Below are 21,346 nucleotides of genomic sequence, written 5' to 3' on the forward strand. Positions count from 1 at the left end.
AAGGAAGGAAGGAAGATACAAAAACAGTGTTTTCAAGGACATTACATTCTGCTAGAACACATTATATTTCCACAGGCAGTACAACAGAAATAGCATTGAATTGAGGTATAAGGACCTTAGTTCAAAACTTGTCTCTGTCATTTACCATATGGCATTAGGCAAATCATTTTACCTCTCTAGCCTTGACTTAGTCATCTATAAAATGGTGGATTTGGGTGATATGATCTCAAAATTCCATTCTGGCTCTAAGTCTATGACCTTAAATGTGAATTAATTTAAGGAGGAAGAGAACACGAACATATAATTAGTTGCCTTTCGAAATAGCATTTATCGAACACCAAGGTGATGTAGGAATTGAGATGAAGGGACTGACTGTCTCAGGCCCACCAGAAAAGAAAGGAAAGGAAAGGAAATAGACTGTTGGTCACCTTATGGAGTAAACCTTAAATCAGGGCTTTCTAATTAGAACTGTTGACTTTTCTGAGCTTCAAAGAAGAGCATGTTGTCGAGGCTGCCTTGAGTATGCTCATTTAGATCGTAAAATGCTGTCACTTGTCAACGGTATGGGAAGGGGATGGAAATGATGGTGACATTTATTCAATACTTCTGCCTGTGGTTGGCATCTTCAAGCCATGGACAAGCAGACAGTGCAGTCCTAAAGCATGCTGTATTCATCTGCTAGATACGGATGGATTATGGGTCCCCTTTACCTGAACTAAATATACATATACACATATAAATACACCTATATCCACATATATATGTATGAGTGTGAATACAAACACATATTCAGGTTTTTTCAGCACATAGGTTAAGTGGCACAAAACTTGACTTCATTGGATGAAGAGTAATGGTAGTGACGAAAGTGGAGAAGGCATCAAGGGATGATGACCACTCTGGCTGGCTAAATAGTAGATTCCTTTTTCAAGTAAGCTTTCTTGCCAAATAGGTGCTAAATTCTTTTTTCTTTACTTTCCTAAGAAACTAAAGGATAGCAAAGTGCTATTAGTGCCCTCTAACATCTTTACCCTGAAACAAATTTTCAATAACCCTCACCTTGATTGTGACTATTTTTGAGCAATTGGGATAGATTATCAATCTAATCTAATAACCCTTCTCATCAGGGTGATTCACACCAATAATACTGGCTGTGGGGAGTCTGAGGCTGGTGGTTTACAGGAACTTTGGAGTTCTGAGCTGCCATAGGACTCATGGTTGTCTTCATTAAGTCTGGGAACTAATATGGCAAGCCTCAACAAATGGAAAGCCATCAAGCTATTTAAGAAGGGCAAAAGGCTTTTGTTGTTAAGTTGTAACTGACTCAACTTTGGGATTTTCTTGGCAAAGGTACTGGAGTATTTTGCTTTTTTCTTCTTTACCTCATTTTACCCTTGAGGAACTGAGGCAATAAAGGTGAAGTGACTTGCCCAGGGTCACACAAGTAATTCCCTTAGGCTGGATTTTAACTCATTGTACAGGGGATGCTACTAGCAGCTGCTTTGGGGGTGTAGGACCAATAACAGCAGCACACAGGAAGGCTGCTAACAGAGGTTCTTTGATCTGTTTTTCTAAAAGAAAGACAACTTTAAAGTTGATAATGATTTTATTTTAATTAAACAATGCAGACAGATAAGTAGAAAGAAGTGAGTATCCAAAAAAGAATCCAATAGACAGCACCCCAACTGACTAAACAAAGTAAAAGATACCTAATCAACAGACCAGGAAACACCAACATCTGGGTACACATGGTGAGATTTGGGGGTGGATCCTTAATATTGGCTACCCAGAGTCTCCTGTGGCTAAATCACAAAGACATATTCTTCCCATGAGTGAGTCCCAAAGTAAAATAATCTACCAGTATATATTGTTTTCAACGAATAGGATCAGATCCAGAAGGCATCACAACCCAAGTGACTTTGTGCCTATTTGGCTCAATGCCCAAAGGTGGGAAAGCCTTCCTATAAGCAAACCTCCCCCTAAGCAAGCTTCTCTTTAGGCAAGTTCCTTCCCCAAGGCAATATAAAGCTTAGAGAACAGATATTGTTTTCACCTGATGAGTTCTGTCTGACACAGGATGTGTCAGAGCTGTGACGTGGACTGGAGTTCAAAGCAGCAAGAAATCCATGGTTGAAATACCTGTGTACTTTTAGATTTGGGAATATAGTTCTTTGTTCCGTGGAAAAAAGGAACAGGTGGTCACCTAGGCCTATTAATGGACAGGAAAGATCTTATATTTCATTAAACCTACACTCATGAAGGTAAGTGTTCCAGATTCTAAACCCAGCACTCTATCTGCTGCACTATCTAGCTGCCCTAAGCTGGTAGTAGACCAGGTTAAAACTTGTTTTGATCTGCAGTGCATTAGGACCACGAATGGCCACTGCACTTAGAACCTAGATGAAAGAGACTTAGTTTCAAAAAACAAAAATAAAAAGTAAAAATAAACCAATAGCCACTTGATGCATCTGGTATCTAATAAAGATCTTTTCTGAAATGTTGGGCCCTTGTAGGAAGATAAAATAAAGTCAAGAATTGAGAATCAACCCATATGTTTAGACAGTGTGATATAGTGAAACATGATGACAATATAATAGATTTAAATCTTAATCCTTGATTTAAATCTCAGTCCTGATGGTTACTAAATCCATGACCATGGGAAAGTCACTTGAAATATCTGATACTGAGTAGAAATAGTGGTAAAATTTATACTGCCTGCTTCACAGATTGTTGATAAGAAAGTGCTTGATCACCTTTAAAATCTACTATCTCTCATGTGTCTTTCTATTGCTCTTTGGGAGATGGCTTATTCTGAGCTTTTCAGAATAAGTATTTTTGAAGACCTTATCACCATACCCCCCAAAATAACAACAACAGCGGCAGCAGCAGCAATAGCAACAACAACAATGAACCCCTCTAGTACAATATTTCTATTGAAAGGATACGGTCCATCTCTAAATATCTGCTTGCTTCCTGTGAATAACCTCATAGGTAATGGCCTCAATGAATGCATAGATAACCCTCATAAAGGTTTTTATATATAGGACAGATAGCATATACATCAACAGTCCTTGATGTTTTCTTGAAATCAAGTCTCCATTCTCTCCTTTGTGACTTCAACTTATTGCTATAGATTTTGCCATCTTGGGCTAAAAAGAATAAGACAAATTCAACTTCCCTGTTTCAGCCTTTTAAATACTCAAAGGCAACAATGGTGCTCCCCCACAATTCTCTTCTCCTCTGGCTAAATATCCTCAGTAATTTCAAGCAGTTTTCAAGTCATATGGATTCAAAGCCTGTCAACAACCTTTTCACCCTTTTCCCCATGCTGTTCTGTCTATCAGTGTCCTCATAAACTGGGTTTCCCAAAATTGAATTCAGTGCTCTAGGTAGAACATAATCATAGCAGAGTATGGAGGAACTATTACCACTTTGCTCTTGAAAACTTGGCTTTTCTTAATATAGGTTAAGATCAGATAAATATTGGATTCAATTTCATCAAATATCATCTATTCCCCAATTTAAACTATCCAGAGTAGTTAATCAGATTTTTGTTTTCTCCCTTTATATGCTATGCAGGTATTCTTTTCATTTAATTAAACAAACTTCAACTGAGTTCCTGCTTTGTGTATGTATTCTTGACACTAGAGATGTAAAGACAAAAAATGTTTAAAAAATTCATATTCTATTAGGGGATCAGTTTATAAGTACAAACCCATGTTGGTCTTCATGTGAAACCAATACCCTAAACTAGCTGGGTCAACTTATTCTCCAGGAATGCTGGCTAGAGCTCTTTCCAACCAACTATCAGAGTTTTCCCCTCCTAAATCACCTTGTATATATGTGTTTTGTATATACCAGTTTACATAAACATAATTTCTTCCATTAGAATGTAAATTCTTTGAGGGCAGGAACTGCTTTTGTCTTCCTTGTATCTCAAGTATTTTGTACAGTTCCTGACAAATAGTAGTTGCTTAATAGATGATTTCAGACTGATTGATTAATTGATTGATATCTTCTGTCTGAAACCATGAAGAAACTTGTGAGCACTAGAGTATTCCATTAATTGCTGACAAGAAAAGTTTAGAAAGTAGAGTGCAGTTTCTGCCTCACTGACCTATCCTAGAATGAACCTAGAAGTCCATTGATCTTGACCATTTTTGCCAAGGCCACTTGCCAGACTTATAGTTGTTGTCAACAATGATCATGGTCCCATGGCCTAGAAGAAGTGAACTGAGACCACTGACATTGACCAGATTGGAGACAAGAGGTCTTTCCAGTCACTACCAACTAGAACAAGTTACAGACCAGTGACTTAGGACATAAAACATTTCATGGTTCTTATTACAGACTGCCTAGCCCTAGGTTTCATCCCCCCACTCTACTCACACTATTCCTCTCTTTCTCAGGGCCCCCTGTTTCTCAACATTATTTCCTTTTCTTCCTATCCTCTTTATAGTCATTAGTCACAGTACAATATTTTATGTTTTTAGTGCACTGACCTGCTTAACAAACACTGACTTTATTAAATACCACCCCTACACACTTAATCCTGATATTCTATCATTATTAATCCAGTTGATTGAACCACAGACTTAAAAGACACTCAAATTAGTTTCTCTTGAAGTAATTTCTTACCAATTGCACAATTATTTTATTTTATATTGATGGGGGGGGGAAGATAAATAGCCTTCCATTTCAGGTTAAAGGGCAAAATCACATCAATTACTACTTCACTTAAATGTTCATTTATGAATTAATTAGTACTATCCTCTAACTTCATTCCCAATTCTCCTCTTGTTGTTAACTTAGGGGTAAGCTTTGTTAACTTTCATAGGATCACAGTATGCGTAAATACATAATACATGCATATTTATATGCATTATATCTATGTATATGTGTGAATATGTGTACACAATATATACATATAAATGCAGGCATACACATGTATGTAATCATAGATATGATTACGTTCATAGTGATATTTTTTAGAAGATGAAAATGAGGTCCAGATAAGTCATGCCATCTGCCCTGAGTCACAGAGAGAGTTGGTGACAGAAAAGTGATTTGAACCAGGTCCTCTGGTTCCATTTCCAATTTTCATTCTACTGTCTACCACGCTTATTTGAGGCTAGTCCCAAAGCCATCTGACCCAGTGCATTGTTTGACTGGTTATGTGGTCATGACATTCCATCCCTTCCCTATCTGGAGGAAATGGGTTTGAGAAGCTATTCTCAGCTATTTATGCATGACTGTGTGTTCAATGGAATGCAAGATTCTTGAAAATATTCTCTCTCTCTGTCTCTCTCTGTCTCTTTTCATCTCTCTGTCTCTGTCTCTCTCTGTGTCTCTGTCTCTCTGTTTCTCTCTCTGTCTCTGTTTCTCTCTCTCTCTGTCTGTCTCTCTCTCTGTCTGTCTGTCTCTCTCTTCCTTGTGCCTAATATAATGCCTTCATTATACTAGTAACTCAATAGATGTGAACTGAATTGAACTAAATAGTGCCAATAAGTTTATTGATTCCTTTTTGAAATGACAATTGGTTGGGAGCAGATTTTTTTTTGGTTTGTTTGTTTTCCAAGAAAAGAATTAAAACTTTCAAAAGGCAGCATGAAACAATGGTTAGAACCCTGGAAATGTATTGAGGAAGATAAGAGATCAAATCCCACCTCAGATACTTACTAGCTACACAACCTTCATCAAGTATCAGCCTCTCTTCACCTTAGTTTGCTCATGTGTACAGTGAAGGGCTTGTCCCTAAGGGTATCCATTTCCTTTAAGCTCTAGATGGATGATATTATGAGTAGGAATTGTCTTGGTCTTTGCATTTGTATCCCCATGTAATGCGAATGTAAATTTTAAAGATCTTCCCTGCCCCTAGGCTAAAGTGCACCAGAAGCCTGGGGAGGGAGGCTTGTTTTTCAGTAGATACTTTTTAATTGGCCAGTGGGTCAATAAGGTTGTTACATTCTCTTGAGCCAGGAGAAGGCTATATAAGCCCTGATGTGTAGCTTTGTTTTGGGGGCTCACTTTGAGAAGTGTTCTGTGATTTGATCTGAATTCTGGGAAGCCGTTGTTGAGAGTCCCCGGGCTTTGAAAAACCCAGAATGTGGAAACCCAGATGTTGACTGGGTATGAATGTAATGGTTGGACAGTTTGGAAATCTGTCTACTTGATGTTTCTGTCTTGATAATTATGCCTGTATACTTTGAGGTTCAGGGTGCTGACCTTTTCTCCTGAACAAGGTAAACGATATATGTCTGACTGATTAAAGTAAGCTTGTTAACCCATTTTGAGTTGCTTTCCTTTAACAAAGCAGATCCAAGAACCTGTGGTAGCTGCAAATCCTGAGGACGCTTGGGGTGCTTGCTGCTACACCCCAGTACCTGGCACAGAATAGAAACATAAATGTATGTTGACTACTTGAGCAGAATTGGTGTGAAGGAAGGACTAGTAAGAGAACCATTGGAAACATGAGAATCCTGGGACTTTGAGGACAGCATGGACAAGATTGAGTTTCACATGCTGATTTCACTAATGTTTATTAAATAATAACTATTTGCCAGAAATTGTCATGGCTACTGAGAACAAAGATGTAATGACAAAAGACTTCCTACGCTCATAGATGTTACATTCTAGTAGGAGGGCAACCTGTACATATACAAAAAAAAATAAACTATAATTATAGTAATATAAATATTGGAAAAGTAACTGCCAGCTTGATCATAGGGACAAACTTTCTATAGGGAAATTATGATTCTATAAGGAATAGATGAGGAGGAAATGTATTCCAGGAAAACAGTCAGGCTATGTAAAAATACACATATGAGAAATGGGATTATGTGTTATAGGAACAGCAAACCAAGTAGTTTGGCTGTTATGTTGAGTAAGTAAAAGAGAATAATGTACTATACACTTAGAAAGGCAGGCTGAAACATGATTGTTAGGTCTTTAAAGAGCAGAGATGACTGTGTATTTGTTCCTAAAAGCAAGGGGCAGTACCCATAGTTTATTAAATGGAGGAGTGGAGTGAACCAACAGGCAACCACAAGAAGAAAATTGAATCCACATCATATTTTCCCTGTCATATTTGGTCAAGATCAAGAAGATGAGAGATGGAAGACTAAAAGGGACTTCAGAGGCTGAAGAATTGCTCTGGAAAATCAAAACAACAACAAAAATGCAACAACCTATTTTTAATAATTTTTTTTGTTTATTTTTAGGTTACATAATTCATTTCCACAAGATTTTTAGTTACAAATTTTCTCCCCGTCTTTCCTCCACCCACCATCCCAAAACAGTGATCCCATTGTATATTCCCAGCGACAATCTGCTCTCTCATATATCCTTCCCTATTCCCCCTCTAACTTTCCAGTAGGGCAAGATGGAACTCTATACCCCAGTGCCTGTATATCTTATTTCACAGTTACATGTAAATTATTAACAATAATATTTTTAAACTTTGAATTCCAGAATCTTTCACTCCATCCCTTGTCACCCACCTTACTGGGAAGATAAGCAATTTAATATAGGTTATACATGTGTAGCTATGCAAAACTTTTTCATAGTGGATATATTGTGAAAGACTGATTTTATGCCTCCATCCTATCCTGACCCCTACTCATTCTATTCTCTACTTTGACCCTCTCCTTTTTGAAAGGTGTGTGCTTATAACCTTCCCCCCTCCAACCTGCCCTCAGGTCCATCATCCCCCTTCTAATCCCCTTCCACCCCCCACTCTCCTGTAGGGCAAGATAACATATTTAGTGTGTATGTCATTCCCTCTGTATGCAAAATTCAAAGAGAGTGAGATTGACTCATTCCCTTTTGCCTTCCTGTTCTGCTCCATTATAAAATTTTCCATTGCTTCTTTAATACGAGATAATTTACCCCATTCTGTCTCTCCCCATGTCCTCTCATTATATTTTTCTCTCACCTCTCAGTTTCACCTTTTAAGTATCATCCCTTCCTATTCAATTGTTCCTGTGCCCTCTGTGTATATATACCTGCACACACACACACACACACACACACACACACACACACACACACATATATATATACACACATATGCCCATATATCCTCCTATATAGACATGTATGTGTGTGCATATATGTATGTGTGTGTATATATATATACATTTGTATTGACTTCAACTATTCTCATACTGACAAAAGTTTCATAAATTTCAATTAAAATTTTTCCATCCAGGAATGCAAATTGTTCAACTTTGATAAGTTCCTAATCATTTTGTTTCCCTGTATACCTTCTCATGCTTCTCTTACTTCTTATATCTGAATATCAAATTTTCTGGTCAGCTCTGGTTTTTTCATCAAGAATGCTTGAAAGTTTTCTATTACATTGAATGACCAAAATTTCCCCTGAAACATGATAATAAGTTTGGCTGGGTAGGTGATTCTTGGTTTTAATCCCAGTTCGTTTGACCTCTGGAATATCATATTCCAAGGCCTTCGATCCCTCAATGAAGAAGTTGCCACATCCTGTGTTATCCTGATTGTGTTTCCACAACTTTTGAATTGTTTCTTCTTGGCTGCTTGTAGGCAATAATATTCCTGGGAGTTTTCTTTTTGGGATCTTTTTTAAAAGAAGATTGGTGGATTCTTTCAACCTCTGTTTTGTCCTCTGGTTATAAAACATGAAGGCAATTTTCCTTGAGAAATTCTTAAGGGATGCATTCTAGTTTTTTGTTTATTTTTTTAATTATGTTTTTCAGGTAGTCCACTAATATTTTATGTGATCTCTCCTGGATCTATTTTCCAGATCAGTGGTTTTCCCAATGAGATATTTCACATTCCCTTCTATTTTTTTTATTTGTTTGGATCTGTTTAATTGTATCCTGATTTCCCATAAAGTCTCTAGCTTCCATTTGCTCTAATCTAATTCTGAAGGAATGATTCTCTTCAGTGAGCTTTTGAGATTCATTTTCCATCTGGCAAATTAGGCTTTTTAAGGCATTCTTCTCCTCATTGGCTTTTTGAGCCTATTTTGCCTATTGAGTTAGTCTATTTTTAAGGTGTTATTTTCTTAAGTCAGATTGTTGACTCTCTTTTCCTGATTTTCTTACATCATTTTCATTTCTCTTCCCAATTTTCCCTCTACTTCTCTTATTTGATTTTCAAAATCCTTCTTAAGCTCCTTTATGGACTATGATCAATTCATATTTTTGGATGTTTTGGTGTAGGACTTCTGACTTTATCATCCTCATATTCCATGTCTTGGTCATCTTTGTCCCCCAAAAAAGGTATCCAAAGTTGGATTGCTGTGTTTGCTTTGCTTCCTTTGCTTGCTCATATTGCCAGACAATCATCTGACTTTTGAGCTCTTTGCCATGGTAGAACTCTGCTTCCAGACTAGAGAGAGGTGTGTCCCAAATTTCTGGGGTTTTGAGCAGCTGTTGCCAGACTTATGAGGAGGATGTCCTCTCTGCATCCACCACAAGCTCTGGCATGCTAGTGGTCCTCAACCTAGGGCCACCACCCAAGATGGTGACCCAGATCCAAGCAGGTCAAATTTAAAGCAATTATGCTCTAAATGGTTGCTTATTCCCCCTATAATCTGCAGGCCAGGAGCTGCAGAAGCAGTACTGCACAGCAGCTGTAGCCACAGTGCCACTGCCACCTCTATTGCCTGCTGCTGGCATTGTTGAAACATGTTCTGTACTTTTGTTTAACACTGACCATTACTCTCGTTTGACAGAACTTTCCTGCCAACCCCTTAATTTTTCTTTGGCTTGAAGATTGTTTCATTCTGGTTGACTCCATCACTTCATAATACAATTTGAGGTATTATTTTGAAGTGATTTGGAGGGAAATTTAGGAGAGTTCGGGTGAGTTCCTGTATTTCTCCATCTTGACTGTGTTTCACTATGTATTTTAAAGCACTTGGTATTTACAAAATAATACACAAACATAAGCTATTATGATCACTCTGGCTTGAGTTTCCTTAGAAGTTATGCTCATTCAATAATCCTATCAATAATACATTCATTCACTCAATCATGCCACTAGTGTAAACATAAAGAAAATGACTTTCAGGGAATTCATTTTCCCCAAGTAGAAGGAATGGATGGCATTACTATTTTTAAATGTTGTGATCATTGAAAGTTTTTCACAGTAGTTTCAATATTGATGTTATTTTCCCTATGATATCTGTGATTTTCATTGGAATAGGGAATTCTCAGGGAGGAGATTCCCTCCATCAGTGTAGATAGTTTTAAAATTTTACAATATTAGAGATCTTACTCATGATCCTTAAAGATTAGCTGACTCTCCAGGGCCATAAAATAATATATGTTTCCAAAGATGGTCTTGTATCAAGCTGATAGTATCATGAATTTAGCTTTGGGAGGGATCCACAAGACCTTCTAATTCAACAATTTTATTTTACAGATGAGGAATGCAACCTAAGATTATAGGAAATAATTATAAACTTGTGTCTAGCATGGTTAAAATAAATCATTCAAGATTACAAAGGCAGTAAGTGAAGAGCTAGGATTTGAACGCTTGTTCTCTAATTCAAGATCAAGTATACTGTTATGTACTGTGCCCCACCACTAATATGCTATGCTATTCCTCAGCAGTTTTATCAGGTATAAAGTAAGAAATTTTAAATAAATGATCTCTTAGGTCCTTTTCAGCTATGGAGTCATGAACCCAAGAATATAATATATAATTTCAAAAAAAGAAGGAGAAAAAGCCAACATATCTCACAATAGGAAAATAGCTGAATAAGTATTGATACATTAATTTAATGAATTTCTATAAGTCAACTTAGTACAATGGGTAAAATAATGGAAAGTAACTTTGATAAAATGCAAAGAACAAAAAAGAACTAAAATAATGGAGTACACTCATAAACTATAATCATGGGGAAAAGTGAATAAAAATGAATAGAAATATTTCTGATGGAGACCTGGAGTGAAAGTAGTCAGAAAGCTTCTCTTTTGGAAGGAGTGGTAACTATGACTTCATCAGTATTGGGGACTCTTCATGTGGGAATTCATCTTTACCAAATTATTTCTTTTTATCATCAGTCACACACTTGCCAACAGCTGTTTTCATTTGATGATTTGACTGAAGAAAATAAAACCTTAAGAAAATAGACTAACTCAATGGCAAACCAGGCTCAAAAGGCCAATGAGAGAAGAATGCATTAAAAAGCTGAATTTTTCAGATGGAAAAAGAATTTCACAAGTTCACTGAAGAGAATAATTCCTTCAGAATTACATTGGAGAAAATGGAAGCAGTGATTCTATGACAAATCATGATACTATTAAACAGATCCAAACAAATACAAATAAAATAGAAAGCAATGTGAAATATTTCTTTTGGAAAAAAAACACTGATGTAGAAAATAGATCCAGGAGAGAGAATTTAAAAATTATTGGACTACCTAAAAGCCATGATCAAGAAAAAGAACCTAGAAATTATCCTTCAAGAAATTCTCAAGGAAAATTGCCCTCATGTTTTAGAACCAGAGGGCAAAATAGAGGTTGAAATAATCCATCAATCACCTCCTACAAAAGATCGCAAAAAGAAAAAGTCCTAGGAATATTATAGCCAGGTTGTGGAATTCGCAGATCAAGGAGAAAATATTACAAGCAGCCAAGAAGAAAAAATTTGAATATTGTGGAAACACAATCAAATACAGGATGTGGCAGCTTCTACATTGAGAGACTGAGGGCTTGGAATATGGTATTCCAGAGGTCAAAGGAGCTGGGATTAAAACCAAGAATCACCTACTCAGCAAAATTTAGTATCATGTTTCAGGGGAAATTTTGGTCATTCAACCAAATAAAAAACTTTCAAGCATTCTTGATGAAAAACCCTGAGCCAAATAGAAAATTTCACATTCAGATACAAAGAGCAAGAGAAGCATAAGGAGGTAAAAAGGGAAAAGAAATCATAAAGAACTTATCAGAGTTGAAATACTTACATTCCTAAACAGAAAAATGATCATTGTAATTTATGAAACTTTTCTCAGTATGAATATAAGTTGAAGGAAATATAAATGTGCGTATGCGTTTGTATATATATACATACATACATACATATGTGCATATATATGCATACATACATATATATGTCTATATAGGAGTGTATATGGGCATATGAATACATATGTGAGTGTATGTATGTATGTGTACAGGTATACAGAGACAGAGGGTACAGGACCAATTGAATAGGAAGGAATGATACTTAAAAGGCAAAATTGAGAGGTGAGAGATGAAAATAATGAGAGGAGATGGGGAGAGACAGAATGGGGTAAATTATTTAATACAGAAGAGGCAATGGAAAGCTGTTACAATGGAGGGGAAGAACAGGAAGGCATAAGTGAATGAGTCAAACTTATTCTCATTTAATTTGGCTCAGGCAGGGAATGACATACACAATAAATAGGGTATCTTGACCTACAGGAGAGTAGGGGGGAAAGGGGATGAGAGTGGGGATGATGGAACAGATGGCAGGTTGGAGGGTAGAGAAGTTGGAAGCACCCACTTTTGAAAAGGGACAGGTCAAAGTAGAAAATAGAACAAGTCAGGGTTGGGATAGGATGGAGGGAAATATATTCAGGCTTTCACAATATATCCACTATTGAAACAATTTTTGTTTTTTTTGTAGCTACACATGTACATCCTATACTGAATTGCTTATCTTCCTAGTAAGGATGGGTGACAATGGAGGAAGGGAAATAATCTGTAATTCATAGTTTTAAAATCAAATGTTTGAAAGAACATTGTTATTATTTTTACATGCAAATGGGAAATAAGATATACAGGTTCTGGGTTATAATAGTCCATCTTGCACTACTGGAAAGTCAGAGGGGGTATGGGGGAGGATGTAGGAGAGAGCAGGTTGGAGGAGGGAGTATACAGTGGGATCACTGTTTTGGAGTGGTGGGTAGGGGAAAGACGGGAAGAAAATTTGTAACTCAAAAATCTTGTGGAAATGAATAATGTTATTAAAAAATACAAGTAAATTTTAATTTAAAAAATAAAAATTAAATTTACAAAGAGCCTAGAAATTACCCTTCAAGAAATTCTGAAGAAAAATTGCCCAGATATTGTAGAACCAGAGGGCAAAATAGAAATTGAATGAATTCACCAATCGCATCTTGAAAATGATCCCCAAAAGAAAACTCCTAGGAATATTATAGCCAAATTCCAGTGTTGCCAAGTGAAGTAGAATATATTACAAGCAATCAGAAATAAACAATTTGAGTATTGTAGAAACACAATCAGTACAAAACAAGATCTAGAAACTTCTACATTAAGGGATAGAAGGAATTTGAATATGATATTCTGGAGGTCAAAGGAGCTAGGATTAAAACCAAGAATCACCGACCCAGAAAAACTGAGTATAATACTTCAGCGGAAAATATGGTCCTTCAATGAAATAGATGAATTTCAAGCATTATTGATGAAAAATCAGAGCTGAACAAAAAAATTTAATTTTTAAATACAAGGAGCAAGAAAAGCATGAGAATGTAAACATAAGGAAATGATAAGGACCTTATTAAAGTTGAACTATTTACATTCCTACATTGAAAAATTATAAATATAACCCATGAGACCTTTCTCAGTATGAAGATAGTTGAAGGGAATATATATATGTATGTATGCATGTATATGTATATGTGTGTTTATGTTGTATAACATATGTGTCTATATATGTACATCTATGCATATGTATACATGCATGTATATGAGGTGCATGTGTGTAAATATATGTGTGAGTGTGTATATATGTGTGTACGTGTATAATTACACAAAGGATACAGGATGAGTTGAATATGAAGATATGATATCTAAAAAATAAAATTAAGAGGTGATAGAGGAATATATTGGCAGAAGGAGAAAAGGGGAGTTAGAATAGGGTAGTTTATCTTACATAAAAGAGACAAGGAAAAAAACTGTTACAATGTAGGGGAAGAGCAGGAAGATAAAAGTGAAATAGTCAACTTTACTCTCATTGAATTTGGCTTAAGCAAGGAATGACATACACACTGAAATGGGTATCTTACCCTACAGGAAAGTAGGGCGAAAAGGATAAGAGGGATGATGATAGAAGGTAGGGAAGGTTGGGGAAGAGTGTAGTCAGAAGCAAACACTTGAAAAGGGACAGGATCAAAGGAGAAAATAGAATAAGTGGGGGGGGGTAGGATGTATGGAAATATAGTCTTTCACAAAATAGTTAGTATGGAATTTATTTATTTAGTTATTTTTTCATAACTACACATGTACAACCTACATTTTTACAATTGCTTGTCATTCCTGTGGCTGGGTGAGGAGGGAAGAAGTGAAAGAATCTGGTAACCAAAGTTTTAAAAACAAATGTCAATTTTTTTTTACATGCAACTGAGAAATAAGATATTCAGTTAATGGGCTATAGAAATCCATCTTGCCCTACTAGACAGTTGGGGGGGAGCAATGGTGGAGGATATAAGAGAGAACAGATTGGGGGAAGGGATTTACAGTTGGCTAGCTATCTTGGGGTGGAAGGTTTGAGAGAAGTTGGAGAAAATTTGTAACTCAAAATCTTGTGGAAATGAATGTTGAAAACTAGAAATAAAAAAAAATTAAAAATAAAAAAAATAAGTGAGGTAGAGGAAAAATTGAGGAAAGAAATGAGAGTGATACAATAAAATTTTAAAAAGAGAGTCAACAGATGGCTAAAAGGGGCACATAATTTCCTGAAAAAAAAATTGAGCACTTGGAAGCTAATGATTCTTAAAAATCAGTGAAAAAAATCAAAGAATGAAAATTTAGAAGAAAATGTGAAATGTCATTAGAAAAACATAAATGCCCTGAAAAATTGACCCAGGTGAGGTAATTTAAGCCCAATTGGTCTGCCTGAAAGCCATTATGAAACAAACAAACAAACAAACAAACAAAAAATGTAGCAGCGTGGAAAACATCCCCCCCCCAAAAAAAAAAAATCAAGGAAAACAGCCCTGAGGTCCTAGAAACAGAGAGAAAATATATTCATTAGAATAATCCACCAGTCATCTATTCAAAGAAATCCCAAAAATGAAAATGCCATAAAATATCATAGCTAAATTCTAAAATGATCAAGTCAACTAGAAAATGCTGCAAGTAGTCAAAGAGAAACAAATTACGCATCATGGAACCACAGTAAGGATTATGCAAGACCTAATTGCTTCTACATTGAAGGATCAGCGTGCCTGTAACATGACATTCTGGAAGGCAAAGGAGTTTAAATTACAACCAAAAATTAACTACCCAGCAATACTGGCCAATATGTTTCAGAGAAGGATAATAAAATAACAACAAAAAAAGAAAATCAGGGGTAGCAATCCTGATATCAGACAAGGAAAAAAAAAATAAATATATATATATATATATATATATATATATATATATATATATATACTTAAAAGAGATAAAGAAGGAAATAATTTCCTGCTAAAAGCTATCATAGTAAATAAAGCAATATCAATATTAAACATATATAAACCAGGTGGTATAGCATTCAAATCCTTAGGGGAGAAGTTAAGGGAGTTACAGGAAGAAATACACAGTAAAACTATTCTACTGGGGGACGTCGACTTCCTCCTCTCACGACTAGAAATTCTAACCCCAAAATAAAAAGAAGATGAGGAGCTGAATGGAAATTTAGAAAAGTTAGATATGGTAGATGTCAGGAGAAAACTGAATGGAAGCAGAATGGAATATACATTTTCTCAGTGGTACATGGTACCTACACAAAAATCAACTATGTACTATGGCATAATAATCTCACAATCCAGGGCTGAAAAAGAGACATGTTAAATTAATTCTTTTCAGATCATGGTGAAACAAATATTACATGTAATAAATTGTCATAATAAGATATGGTAAAAATTAATTGGAAATGAAATAATCTAATCCTAAAGAATGAATGCATTAAACAATAAATCATAGAAAGAATCAAAAACTTCATCCAAGAGGTTACCAATAATGAGGAGAGATGGCAAAATTTATGGGATGCATCCAAGGCAGTTCTTAGGGGAAATGTAATATCTCTAAGAGTTTATATGAATAAAAAAGAGAGATAGACGAGACCAATGAATTGGACAAGCAACTAAAAAAGCTAGAAAAAGAACAAATTATAAATTACACAGTTTAAATACCAAATTAGAAATCCTGAAAATCAAAGGAGAAATTAATGAAATTAAAATTAAATAAAGAGCTGGTTTTGTGAAGAAGCCAATAAAGTGGATAAACCTTTGGTAATCTCATTTCAAAAAGGAAAGAAGAAAATCAAACTACCCGTATCAAAAATGAAAATTGTGAATTCACCACCAGTGAAGAGGAAATTAAAAAAAGTAATTAGGAACTATTTTGCCCAAATGTATGCAAATAAATATATATTTAAGTAAAATGGATGAATATGTATTTTAAAAATATGCAAATTGCCTAGATGAATGGAAAAGATAATAAAATACTCAAATAATTCCATTTCAGAAAAAGAAAATGAACAAGCCATCAATGAACTCCCTAAAAAAATTGAAGGCCATAAGAAATTACAAGTGAAATCTACAAAACATTTTAGAAAGATTAATTACAATACTATATAAAGTAGTCAAAAAATAAGCAAAAAAGGGAGTCTTGCTAAATTATTTTCATATGATACAAATATGGTGCTGATATGTAAACTGAGAATAGCTGAAACAGAGAAAGTTAAGACCAAATTCCCCAATGTATATAGATGCAAAAATTTTAAATAAAATATTAGCAGATATTACAGCAACTTATCACAAGGATAATGCACTATAACCAGGGGGGATTTATACCAGGAATTCAGGGCTGGTTCAATATTAGGAAAAATATAACAAATAACTATAACCCCCCCAAAAAAACCCTAAAACTAAACAATAATTAAATTAATAGCAATGTTATGACTATCTCAATAGATGCATAAAAAGATTTTGACAAAACATGGCACACATTCCCTTTAAAAACACTAGAAAGCATATGAATAAATGGAGTTTTCCTTAAAGTTTTAAGTATCATCTAATAGAAACATTATATGTAATGGGATTAAGATGGAAGTATTTCCAATAAGATCATGGATGAAACAAGAATGTCTTTTATCACCACTGTAATTCAATATTTTCTTACAAAGTATGAGAAGAAAAATACATTAAATGAATTAGAATGGGCAATGGAAAGATAAAGCTATCACATTTTGCAGATAATACGGTAGTATACTTAAGAGAATCAACTAAAAAACTATTTTAAATAATTAACAACATTACCAAAGTTTCAGGTAAGAAAATAAACCCACAAAAAAAAAAACCCACAAATTTGACATTTTTATACTACTAATAAAGTTCAGCAGCAAAAGATAAAAAGAGAAAATACATTTTAAATAACTGTACACAATATAAAATCTTTTGGAGTCTACCCACCAAGAGAAGCCCAGCAACCATATGAACACAATTAAAAAACACTTTTCACACACACAAAATCAGAACTAAATTTTTAGAAAAATATCAGTTGCTTATGGGTAGGCTGAGCAATTCTACTTTTATTTACTTATTCAGTTTTATCCCAATAAAACCATGAAAAAAATTCACAGAAGTAGAATAACTAATAACCAAATTTATGCAGAAGAAAAATATATTCAGAATATCAAGGGAACTAAGGAAAAGAAATGCAATGGAAAGTGGCCTAGTCTTATTATATCTAACAATCAATGAGACTACTTAGTAATGGCTAAGTAATACACTGGTGGATCAGAGAAATAGATTAAATACAGAAGAGACACAGGACAATATCTATAATAATGTACTCTTTGATAAGCCCAAAAATTTCAGCTTCAGAAAAAAAGTCATTATTTGGCAAAAACTGCTGCGAAAACTGAAAAATAGCAGGGAAAAGACTAGACATGGACCAAGATCTTACATGATTTAGACATGAAAGGTGATAGTATAAGCAAATTGGGTGAGCAAAGAATAGTTTACCTGTCATATTGATGGAGAAGAAAAAAATATCATGACCAAACAAGAGATAGAGATAATAAAAATGCAAAATGGGTAATTTTGATTTAATTAAATTTAAAAAATAATAATTAAAAAAACACAAAGCCAACATACCCGAGATTAGAAAAGAAGCAGGAAGCTGAACAAAATAATTTTTGCTGTCAGTGTCTCTGATAAAAACCTCATGTCTAAAATATATAGAGAACTGAGTCAAATTTATAAGATTGTAAGGAATTGCCCAGTTGATAAATGGCCAAAGGATATGAGGCAGTTTTCAGATAGGATATTAAAGCTATTTAGTCATATAAAAAAAATCTCTAAATCACTATTGATTAGAGAAATTCAAATTCAAATTACTCTGAAATACAATCTCACATCTATCAGATTGGCTAACAGGACAAACAGCAAAATGTTAAATGTTGAAGATGATGTGCGAAAATTAGAAGAGTAATGCACTGTTGGTGGAGTTGTGAACTGAAAAAAAAAAACATTCTGAAGAGTAATTTGGAACAATGCCAAAGTATAACCAAACTTTGCATACCCTTTGATCCAATAGAACCATCACGATGTCTGTGTCCTAAAGAGATCTTGGAAAACAGAAAATGACTCACATGTAGAAGCATATTTATAGCACGTCTTTTTGTGTTGGTCAAGCATAGGAAATTGAGGGGATGCCCATAAGTTGGTGAATGGCTGAACAAGTTGTGGTACAGGAATGTAATGGAACACTACTGTTGACTAAGAAAAGATGAGCAGGCAGATTTCAGCAAATCTTGGAAAAACTTGCATGAACTGATGTTGAGTGAAGTAAGAACCCGGAGATAATTGTGCATAGTAACAGCAAGATTCTGCAATGACCAATTGTCATAGATGTAGCTCTTCTCAGTGATGCAATGATCTAAGACATTTCCAAGAGTTATTGATGGAAAATCCTGTCCACATCCAGAGAACGAACTGTGGAGGTTGAGTGTAGATTTGAGAATACTATTTTCTCCTTTTTTTTTCTTGTGATTTTTTTCCTTTCATTTTGATTCTTCTTTCATAGCATGACTAATATGGAAATATGTTTAACATAATTGTACTTACATAGCCTATATCAGATTGTATAGCATCTTAATTTGAGGGGGGATAGGAGAAAAAAAATAGAATTCAAAATCTTATAAAGCTGTATATGAAAAACTAAAAATTATTTTTTTTAATCTTCTGAAGAGGAAAACTCTGTTACAAGTAGAATTGGTGAAATGGAAGAAAAGGTACAAAAGCCACCTGACGAAACTATTTTATTACAAATTAGATTGGGCCAATGAAAGCTAATGACTCCATGAGACATCAGAAAACAATCAAACAAAGCCAAAAGAATGAAAATATAGAAGTATATGTGAAATGAAATGTCTCATTTGAAAAACAGCTGATTTAGAATAAGTCAAGGAGAGATAATTTAAGTATTTTGGGGTTGCCCAAAAGACATAAACAAAAAAAAGAACATAGATAACATGCTTCAAGAAATACAAATGGACAAGTATGAATCCTATGGGCAAGTTGACTTACCTTGGTAATGTACTTTCCACATTGATACTGAGTATGACAAAAGCATTGCCAGAGCTAGTTCAGTATTTGAGAGGCTCTGAAAGAAAGTGTTTGAGAGGAGAGGTATTAGACTTCTTACCAAACTAAAGCTCTTCAGAGCCACTGTGCTGACCTCATTGCAGTGTGCTTGTGAAACTTAGACAGTGTACCAGTGCCTTGGCAGGAAACTAGATTGCTTCCATTTGAATTGTCTTAGGAAGATTATAAAGATCACCTGACATGATAAGGTACCAAACACTGAGTTCCTTTCTTGAACTAAACTACCAAGTATCCAAACTATTATAGAGAGCACAAATGTTATGGACTTTCTACATTGCTCAAATTCCAAAAGTAGGTTTGCCAAAATCACTATTTTGTTTAAAAGTCACACAGAGCAAGCACTCACATTCTGGTCAGAAAAAGCAAAAAAAGGCACTCTCAAGGTCTCTCTTAAGAACTTTTGAATTGATTGTGTGACATGGGAGGTACCATCCATCATGGAATGCCCTTATCAGCGAAGGTGCTGTGTTGTATGAGTAAAGCACAGCTGAAGTAGCTCAAAATAAACACCAAATGCACAAACTGAGAGAATCCACTATAAATGTTCAAATAGACTATTTGCCCCCCTTTTGTGGTTGAGCTTTCTGAGGTTGTATTAGTCTGATAAGTCACAGTCAAGCACACTATAACATGATTCTTTTGTCCTCATCAGGAACAAAGGACAGTGACCAAACAACCAAGCTCACTTGTATGTAATATCTGGGATCCTAATTCAGTCTCTCTCTCTCTCCCTCTTTTTCTCTCTCTCTCTTTCTGTAGATAGATAGATAGACAGACACACAGACAGACAGACAGACAGACAGACAGACAGACAGACAGACAGACAGATAGATAGATAGATAGATAGATAGATAGATAGATAGATAGATAGATAGATAGAAATATTCCAACACCCAACTTGAACAATAAGTTGACATCTCCCCTTGGTCCTTAGTGTATCTTCAAAATAGTGATCTGTCTAGAATTGGGATATCCAGTGAATATTTCCAAAAAGGAAGCTTCAAAATATTTGTTTCCCATATTCAAGAAAGAACAGGTATACAGGATGGATTTGAGTAGGACAAAGGAAAATTCAGGGTCCTTGTGAATTTATGACAGTTTAACTTCATGTCTCCCAGCTCGAGTAATGAATGCCCAACTTAACTTCACATTCTAACAATTACCTATATGCTTGAGAATGTAAAGCAGAATTGGGTGTTAAGGAAACTTGAGCTAAGAACATTACCCTCAGATGACTTATTTAAAGCTGTGTGATTCAAGTAGAGGATAAGGAAGCAAGGAATAATTGGGTACAGACCAGAATTCTCAAGTCCCCACCTCTCATCTCTCTCTGTCTCTCTCTGTCTCTCTGTCTCTCTCTCTCTCTCTCTGTCTCTCTCTCCGTCTCTCTGTCTCTATCTCTGTCTCTGTCTCTGTCTCTCTCTGTCTCTTCTCTGTCTCTCTGTCTCTCTCACTCTCTCTGTCTCTCTCTCTCTCTGTCTATCTCGCTGTCTCTCTCTTCCTCTCCCATTCACAGCCCCTTCCCTAAAAGGCAGTTCATTCATTTTGTTTTAATTCTAGTCAACAAACATTTATTTGAAAAAAAGACAGCAAGTTATAATGGAAAGAATAGTTCATTTAAAATTGGATAAACTGGGTGAAAATTTCACTTCTGACTCTAACTATCTTATGATCTTGGTTAAATCTTTCAACTTTTCTCGAACTATTTCCTCATCTCTA

The 21,346-nt window shown here is 35.2% G+C and overlaps 1 long non-coding RNA gene across 1 annotated transcript in view; it reads right to left on the minus strand.

The window, feature by feature from the left end:
- The window catches only part of LOC138146005 (uncharacterized), a 99,649-nt gene that overhangs the window by 53,776 nt on the left and 24,527 nt on the right, over positions 1-21,346 (minus strand). The window contains exon 2 of the long non-coding RNA XR_011164361.1: positions 19,550-19,625. This is a non-coding gene — a long non-coding RNA (uncharacterized lncRNA). The remainder of the gene's footprint in view (positions 1-19,549; positions 19,626-21,346) is intronic.

The sequence above is a fragment of the Petaurus breviceps genome, unplaced genomic scaffold (assembly GCF_028583685.1).
Source record: "Petaurus breviceps papuanus isolate PSGF00001 unplaced genomic scaffold, PetGlider_PUasm1.0 139, whole genome shotgun sequence".
NCBI lineage: Eukaryota > Metazoa > Chordata > Mammalia > Diprotodontia > Petauridae > Petaurus > Petaurus breviceps.